Source organism: Centropristis striata, chromosome 19, assembly GCF_030273125.1.
Source record: "Centropristis striata isolate RG_2023a ecotype Rhode Island chromosome 19, C.striata_1.0, whole genome shotgun sequence".
Taxonomy (NCBI): domain Eukaryota; kingdom Metazoa; phylum Chordata; class Actinopteri; order Perciformes; family Serranidae; genus Centropristis; species Centropristis striata.
In genome coordinates this window covers 123,071-132,751 of record NC_081535.1, presented here as the reverse complement: position 1 = coordinate 132,751, position 9,681 = coordinate 123,071, and positions in this window count along the sequence as shown.

Sequence of the window (9,681 nt, the reverse complement as noted above, 5' to 3'; positions counted from 1 at the left end):
CATGTTTTTAGGGCACATTTATGTTCCTGGTCCTGAGAGTCTTTCAGAAGAAAAGCTGCTGGACGTCTGACAGAGAGAGAAAAAAAATAAAATGTCCACACCACTTCAGTTTGAACTGTGTTTCTCAAGTGGAGCAAAACGTGGCAGTAAGTCAGCAGAGTCTCACTCATCCGTCTGTCCTCACTTTAATGGACTGTATGTGCACTGAAGTGCTAAAACATGTTAATGCCTTTTGCTTTGTGGCCATTCTCCGTTCTAAACGGCAGATCTGTGAGAGGGAAACGTGGATGAATCTCTAACTCAGTCCTCTGACCACACACAGATCCTCTATTGGCTCAATAAACACTCACTGTGAGCTAAAAACACTGATGATGTGTGGGTGGTCTGCTGGTTGCAGGTTTGACCACTTCCTGTGGTAGCTGACATCAGCAACAACAAAAAACTATTTCTACTTTATTGTATGCTCAGGAAAAGGAAACTTAGGTTGATATTAATAATATATGTAATGCATGTCTGATGCAAAGTCTCTGATTACTTTATGGTAATGATGTCCCAATAAAGCCTCATGAATCATTTTCTTTATTTTCTGAGTCCACTGGATGGCGCTCTCTGTTAATCAAAGGGCTGACATCACACTGTTACCATAGCTTGAGCCTCCTTCTTCAATAAAGAGCGCCATCTAGTGGACTCAGATGATAAAGAAAATGGTTCATGAGGCTTCATCACTACTTTATGCCCAGAGAGACAAAAAACTATTCATATTTTAATTGTCTGTGCATCTCAACCAGTGCGGCTGGAAGGTATGTTGACTGAAATAATAACTATGAAATAACTAGTGTGTTAGTGTGCTTGTTATCAGATGGGAAACATCTCAGGTGGATAGTGACAGATAATGTGGAAGTAATGTCCAAACATTTACTTTGTGGCTGTGGAGGAGCTTCAAGTCTGAGAGAATGCGCCTGATGATGTCATTGTGATGTCATCAGAGCTTTCTCACTAACAGCTCAGAGATACTGTAAAGGTCTGTCAGGTTCGCCCAGAGAAAACACACACTGGAGGAAAAGTCTGGTCTCAATGCAGCTTTTATTAGGTCCCAGGTAAAGTTCTGCAGCTGGACTCAGACTGACCCAGCTCTGCAGGATCCACAATGAACCCGATCTGAGTCATAATCACATTTTCATTAATCTACAGAAGTTGGACTGACACGCAAACCGAATCCTATTGGTCAGTTACCTCTGACAAGGACAACAGCTGTTCAAGTCTCTTCCAAGGTTGTGATACACAACGTGTGTGTGTGTGTGTGTGTGTGTGTGTTGTTGTAACAGGTGTGTATCTAGCCTAAACCAGATCACGTATTGTGAGAACACACTGCCCTGTCTCATGTCTGTCTGTGAAAGAAGGACAGAGCTACAGTGAAGAAAAACACATTAGCAATCTGTCTTCTAATAATTTTCAAATATAACAATTCCCCCTTTGACATGTTTCTTAACATGTCAATCAAACTCAGGTGGGATTTTCTCTGATTTGTGTTCTCTGGTGACTCTTTTATGTCACCTTTGGCCCCGATGCCACCAAACACCATACATTTTGTTTTATTTTCAATTAGTGATTACTTTTTAACACCAAAATCTTATTTTATGAGTGACAGAAGAAACATTGAATTAAAGTTGTTGAAAGGAAATTCAAAATGTGTATTTTATTTCTTTGCGAGGTTCATTTCTTTTGCCAAATTGGGGCCTATATTAACAAAACGCAAAAAAGGAAATAATTAACCACATACTCTGTTTTAGCAGTAACTGAAATATTAATTTTAATAATGTGTGATGGACAATCAGCACACTCCAGGTAGCCTTGATGCTACTTTGATGTTTTTGCAACAGCTGATAATAATAGTCCTTTTTTCCATCTGGTAATAGATGTCAATCTGCTCTTTTATTTGTTATACTTACTCTCCTCTTTTCGACTGATGCTTAAAACTTGTTTGTTTTTTCTTTTTACAAGTTTTTCATGTTGATCCTAAAGTGTTAAAATACCTCTAAAAATGTCTACTTCTGCTTTAAGAGCAACAATTGCTTCTTGTGATTTTACTCTGTCTACATTACAGTTCTGCTTTTCTGTTCGTTATATGAACTTATTGTCTATTTCTAACACTGCAACAACAGGCAGATGATCTCTTACATCAGTCACTAATAATCCACTGTTTATCTTTAATAACCCACTGTTTATATTCTCATCAGTTATATTTATAAAAAATTATCAACTAATGTTGCACTGTCCTTAGTTATTCTACTAGGCTTTAGAATTAAAGGGTAGACACCCAAACTAAACATTGTGTTAACAAATTCAGCAGTTTTCAGATGATCATTAGTTTTCAACAAATCAATGTTAAAGTCACCACAAACCAAAACACTTCATCATTAGTCTGCTTGTGGAATGTTTTTCATTAAGCTCCTGTATTCCACGTCATTTTTGTGTGTCCTTCTACTGTATATATGTTGGGCTGTCACCCTTTTGTCACTGTTAATGGGAGAGGAAAGCTGCATTTTTCCCTGTGTATGTTCATTAATCTTAAGCTTTAATGTTCTCTAATATACTTTTGCACATTTGCGTAGGAGCTGAAGTTGATGGTTAGTGACACTGACTGACTGAAGATTGTTTTTGTTCACTGTATCTGTCAGAATAAATGGAGATCGCCTCCAAAAGGATATCTGGTCTGAGCCTCGTCAAATCACACAATGAAGAGTAGCCTCCACCGGTCACATGAAGATATTTTTCATATATTCAACTATGTTTATTTTTATGCATCCAAAAGGGAAAAAAAACTATTTCACCATGTCAGCTCTTGGTGGGTGTGACCGGCTGCTGTTATTTACCTGTACTCCTTTTGGACCAGAGCCGGTGCCCAAAGAACCCAAAGAACCCAAAGAACCGGCTCCAGCATGAACTCTATAGGACTAGTATACTATATACTAGTACTAGTACTATATAGTATATACTCTCCAGTCTCCTGTATCATGTCAGTGGCCTTATTTTTATGTCTCTAAATTAACTAGTAGTTTAAGTAATTAATGACACCTTTATCTAAAGTGAAAACATTTGTAATTATGTCACTATTTATTCAGTTATTTCACTATATAATCAGTTATTTCATGGACCTGTGTTGCAGTGCGTCATGAATTTATTTCATCTGTCAAAGTCACCCATCAAAGTCAGTGGGGGGGCTAACGCTGATCTGGTCTGAAGCGGCAACAAGGAGCAAGTTAGATTGACCGTCACGGTAAAATGTCCGTCAGTATGTTAACAGGCTAGCTTTCTGTAGCCGCTACCCGCTAGCTTTCTGTAGCCTCTCGATGTCTGTAGGCTCTTGTTGTTAGCCGCTAGCTTTCTGTAGCCGCTAGATGTCTGTAGCCGCTAGTCGTTAGCCGCTAGCTTTCTGTAGCAGCTAGCAGCTAATTGACTGTAACCTTCACCTGTCGGAGTTTCACCTGCAGACATCGGACTAATAACACCTCCTGCTGTCGGACTAATAACACCTCCTGCTGTCGGACTAAAAACACCTCCTGCTGTGTGCTGAGCTGTACCACTGACTCACAAGAAGCCCTGCAGGCTCCAGTTATTGGTGAGTTTAATTCTAGTTTTATGTCATTATATATATTATCAGTTATTAGTGTTCTCAGTAGTTTGTTGTCTGACGTTATTAGCAGCTAATGCTGCCTTCGATGCTAACGGGAGCGAATGAAAGAAGATATAATTAAATGTAAATATTAGTTATTATCTGATGATTGAACTGATAAGTAATAGAGAAACGTCATAATTCATTGTGACAAAACATTTAATCAGAAGCTGTCTGTGTTTGTAAAATAAAGCTTCACCGTTTTAGTTAGATACAATTATTATTATTAATATTTAATGTCATGATGACTAAACTCACCATTTGACCAGTTAACTATAAACTCAGCCACAATTTAAAGTGTTGAACTGTGCGTGATTATAATGTCTGTGTAATTAAAGATTATCACATTTCAACATGGTTCATAAATAATGTAGTGAGTTGTAATTATCAGTTTAATAACAACTATAAATATCAAATTAAATTAAATTAAATTAGATTAAATTACTCATTAATTTAACCAGTCTGCAGTTTTTATCACCATGCCATCTCCTTGGCTCTCTCAAAGTTTGTATTTATATATTTTATTTCCTTTATATAATTGTATTAATCATTGTATTTGATATTGCATTTGTTACATATTTCTTTCGTATAATTATTTTATTTATTTTATTGAGTTGAAAGATGGCAATGCCCTTTAAGAGGTGAATTGTGCCCTCTGCTGGTCAAAGTCTGTATTTCAGCACCATTATTCCACAGACAGAGTTAGAAGTGATTTCCACCTTTAATGCTTCTCAGAGAGATTTTACTGAGTGAATTCTGCTCCCTTCTGGTTTAGTTTATATTCAGAGTTCAGTCCCCTTGAGGTTTTAGTGTTAGATTGTTCATTTATGGTACAATTGTGGTTTTAAATAATTTATTCAAGGTGAAAGCAGATTTTTGGCAGATTTTTGTGTCAGCCAAGTTCAGACACATTTACCATATTTCAATAATGAATTAATGTATTTATAAATGTATACTTACCTTTTCCAGAAACGTGATTTTACATTGTATTGTTGAATTTAATTTATAATTTTTACTTAGCTTTTATAGACAAAGTTTCTTAAATTTTACTCATGAATAGAAATTATTTTTATATTAATATATTTATTTTTGACCCTTTACAGAGACCTTATTTTACAGTGTATTACTGAATTGCATTTGCTCTTCCTGTTTACTCAGATTAAATCTGATGTTGACACCGTTAGCTGGCCCAGTAAACCTGAAGGAAGGATGGACTCAGTGTGTCTCTGTGTTTCAAACACTACAAAACCTTTCTTAACTGCTATTTTCTTCTTTTTCATTCCAGATGGGCGGATTGATTTCAATGTACTTCCCAGCACTTCACTCCAAACGGTAAGATTTGTTTTGGTTATTTTATCTTTCTTCTTTCTTCTTGACTCTTTTCATCTTATTCCTTCCAAATGGGAGGATTGGGACACACACACACACACCCACACACACACACACAGATAGACACAGACACATATTGAACTCATGCAATATGTTTTTATTTATTTATTTTTTTGACAAATAATCACTTCTGTAACATTTAAAAGAAAGACACTTCTTTTACATTTAGAAATGAATCATATCACATTTGTACTAATAAACAAATGTTCATTTTTTAACAAGTCATCACACCTGTAACAGTTATTAAACAATATTTGAGTTTAAATTTCCATGTCATTTCACTGAAAACTTCTCTTTCCTTTAAACTTGTTGCAGTGTTGTTGAAGTTGTTGCTGTGTGTTTTAACTTGTTGCAGTGTTGTTTTAATTTGTTGCAGTGTTGTTTTAACTTGTTGCAGTGTTGTTTTAATTTGTTGCAGTGTTGTTTTAACTTGTTGCAGTGTGGTTTTAACTTGTTGCAGTGTGGTTTTAACTTGTTGCAGTGTTGTTTTAACTTGTTGCAGTGTTGTTTTAATTTGTTGCAGTGTTGTTTTAATTTGTTGCAGTGTGGTTTTAACTTGTTGCAGTGTTGTTTTAACTTGTTGCAGTGTTTTAACTTGTTGCAGTGTGTGTTTTAACTTGTTGCAGTGTGTTTTAACTTGTTGCAGTGTGTTTTTAACTTGTTGCAGTGTGGTTTTAACTTGTTGCAGTGTGGTTTTAAGTTGTTGCAGTGTGGTTTTAACTTGTTGCAGTGTGTTTTAACTTGTTGCAGTGTGGTTTTAACTTGTTGCAGTGTTGTTTTAACTTGTTGCAGTGTGGTTTTAACTTGTTGCAGTGTGTTTTTAACTTGTTGCAGTGTTGTTTTAACTTGTTGCAGTGTGTTTTTAACTTGTTGCAGTGTTGTTGAAGTTGTTGCAGTGTTGTTTTAACTTGTTGCAGTGTTGTTTTAACTTGTTGCAGTGTGGTTTTAAGTTGTTGCAGTGTGTTTTTAACTTGTTGCAGTGTTGTTTTAACTTGTTGCAGTGTGGTTTTAACTTGTTGCAGTGTGTTTTTAACTTGTTGCAGTGTTGTTTTAACTTGTTGCAGTGTGTTTTTAACTTGTTGCAGTGTTGTTGAAGTTGTTGCAGTGTTGTTTTAACTTGTTGCAGTGTGTTTTTAACTTGTTGCAGTGTTGTTTTAACTTGTTGCAGTGTGGTTTTAACTTGTTGCAGTGTGTTTTTAACTTGTTGCAGTGTTGTTTTAACTTGTTGCAGTGTTGTTTTAACTTGTTGCAGTGTGGTTTTAACTTGTTGCAGTGTTGTTGAAGTTGTTGCTGTGTGCTTTAACTAACCCTAACCCTAACCCTCCACCGGTAAAATGAATCAATTTTTGATTCATATTCAACTATGTTTATTTTTATGCATCCAAGAGGGAAAAAGGGTATTTCACCATGTCAGCTCTTGGTGGGTGTGACCGGCTGCTATTATTTACCTGCACTGCTTTTAGACCAGAGCTGGTGCCCAAAGAACCCAAAGATCCGGCTCCAGCCCAAAAAAAGCGCTAACCCTAACCCTAACCCTAACCCTAACCGCAGCACCATCGAGAGCATCCTTTAAAGATTTTAGTTTTTTGGTATTTTTCATGCTTTATTGACAGTGGCAGATAGAAAGGGGGTGACAGAGGGGAAGACAAGCGGCAAAGGGAGCTCAGGCTGGATTCGAACCCGGCTCCGCCGCAGCAAAGACTCAGCCTTAATGGTAAGCGCTCTACCAGTGTGAGCCACCGGGACGCCCCAAGAGAGCATCCTTACTAGCTGCATCACAGTCTGGTATGGTAATCGTCCGTCGCAGACCGGTAGGCGGTGCAGAGGGTGGTGAAAACTGCCCAGCGCATCACCGGCTCACCACTTCCCACCATCGAAGTGGTGCCTGCGGAGGGCACGCAGCATTGCCAGGGACAGCTCCCACCCATACCACGAACTGTTTACCCTCCTCCACTCCAGGAGGTGCTACAGCTCCCTGCGCTCCAGAACCAGCAGGTTCAGGAACAGCTTTTTCCCCTCAGTTGTCAACCTCTTGAACTCTACACAGAGGTGACCCAACTACTGTTCTGTAATCTGCCCACATTCATAGAAGATATTCATTTACTGTATATATCCTATAGTATTCATACCTGCACTATACTTCTACACTGGATATATACACTTAGGGTTAGGGTTGGGGTTAAAAAAAAAAGTTTCGCAGCAGTGTGAATTCTCTTTGACCACCGGACGGCACAACGTGCCGGCCGGTGCTCAAAGAGAGTTCATACTGCTGCGAGAAAAATTTTTTTGGACCCTAACCCTAACCCTAACTGAACCCTAACCCTAACCCTAACTGAACCCTAACCCTAACCCTAATTGAACCCTAACCCTAACCCTAACTGAACCCTAACCCTAACCCTAATTGAACCCTAACCCTAACCCTAACTGAACCCTAACCCTAACCCTAACCGAACCCTAACCCTAACCCTAATTGAACCCTAACCCTAACCCTAACCCTAACTGAACCCTAACCCTAACTGAACCCTAACCCTAACCCTAATTGAACCCTAACCCTAACCCTAACTGAACCCTAACCCTAACCCTAATTGAACCCTAACCCTAACCCTAACTGAACCCTAACCCTAACCGAACCCTAACCCTAACCCTAATTGAACCCTAACCCTAACCCTAACCCTAACTGAACCCTAACCCTAACCCTAATTGAACCCTAACCCTAACCCTAACTGAACCCTAACCCTAACCCTAATTGAACCCTAACCCTAACCCTAACTGAACCCTAACCCTAACCGAACCCTAACCCTAACCCTAATTGAACCCTAACCCTAACCCTAACCCTAACTGAACCCTAACCCTAACCGAACCCTAACCCTAACCCTAATTGAACCCTAACCCTAACCCTAACTGAACCCTAACCCTAACCCTAATTGAACCCTAACCCTAACCCTAACTGAACCCTAACCGAACCCTAACCCTAACCTTAATTGAACCCTAACCCTAACCCTAACCCTAACTGAACCCTAACCCTAACTGAACCCTAACCCTAACTGAACCCTAACCCTAACCCTAATTGAACCCTAACCCTAACCCTAACTGAACCCTAACCCTAACCCTAATTGAACCCTAACCCTAACCCTAACTGAACCCTAACCCTAACCGAACCCTAACCCTAACCCTAATTGAACCCTAACCCTAACCCTAACCCTAACTGAACCCTAACCCTAACCCTAATTGAACCCTAACCCTAACCCTAACTGAACCCTAACCCTAACCCTAATTGAACCCTAACCCTAACCCTAACTGAACCCTAACCCTAACCGAACCCTAACCCTAACCCTAATTGAACCCTAACCCTAACCCTAACCCTAACTGAACCCTAACCCTAACTGAACCCTAACCCTAACCCTAATTGAACCCTAACCCTAACTGAACCCTAACCCTAACCCTAATTGAACCCTAACCCTAACCCTAACTGAACCCTAACCCTAACCGAACCCTAACCCTAACCCTAATTGAACCCTAACCCTAACCCTAACCCTAACTGAACCCTAACCCTAACCCTAACTGAACCCTAACCCTAACCCTAATTGAACCCTAACCCTAACCCTAACTGAACCCTAACCCTAATTGAACCCTAACCCTAACCCTAACTGAACCCTAACCCTAACCGAACCCTAACCCTAACCCTAATTGAACCCTAACCCTAACCCTAACCCTAACTGAACCCTAACCCTAACTGAACCCTAACCCTAACTGAACCCTAACCCTAACCCTAATTGAACCCTTACCCTAACCCTAACTGAACCCTAACCCTAACCCTAATTGAACCCTAACCCTAACCCTAACCCTAACTGAACCCTAACCCTAACTGAACCCTAACCCTAACCCTAACTGAACCCTAACCCTAACCCTAACTGAACCCTAACCCTAACCCTAACTGAACCCTAACCCTAACCCTAATTGAACCCTAACCCTAACCCTAACTGAACCCTAACCCTAACCCTAATTGAACCCTAACCCTAACCCTAACTGAACCCTAACCCTAACCGAACCCTAACCCTAACCCTAATTGAACCCTAACCCTAACCCTAACCCTAACTGAACCCTAACCCTAACCCTAACTGAACCCTAACCCTAACCCTAATTGAACCCTAACCCTAACCCTAACTGAACCCTAACCCTAACCCTAATTGAACCCTAACCCTAACCCTAACTGAACCCTAACCCTAACCGAACCCTAACCCTAACCCTAATTGAACCCTAACCCTAACCCTAACCCTAACTGAACCCTAACCCTAACCCTAACTGAACCCTAACCCTAACCCTAATTGAACCCTAACCCTAACCCTAACTGAACCCTAACCCTAACCCTAATTGAACCCTAACCCTAACCCTAACTGAACCCTAACCCTAACCGAACCCTAACCCTAACCCTAATTGAACCCTAACCCTAACCCTAACCCTAACTGAACCCTAACCCTAACCCTAACTGAACCCTAACCCTAACTGAACCCTAACCCTAACCCTAATTGAACCCTTACCCTAACCCTAACCCTAACTGAACCCTAACCCTAACCCTAATTGAACCCTAACCCTAACCCTAACCCTAACTGAACCCTAAC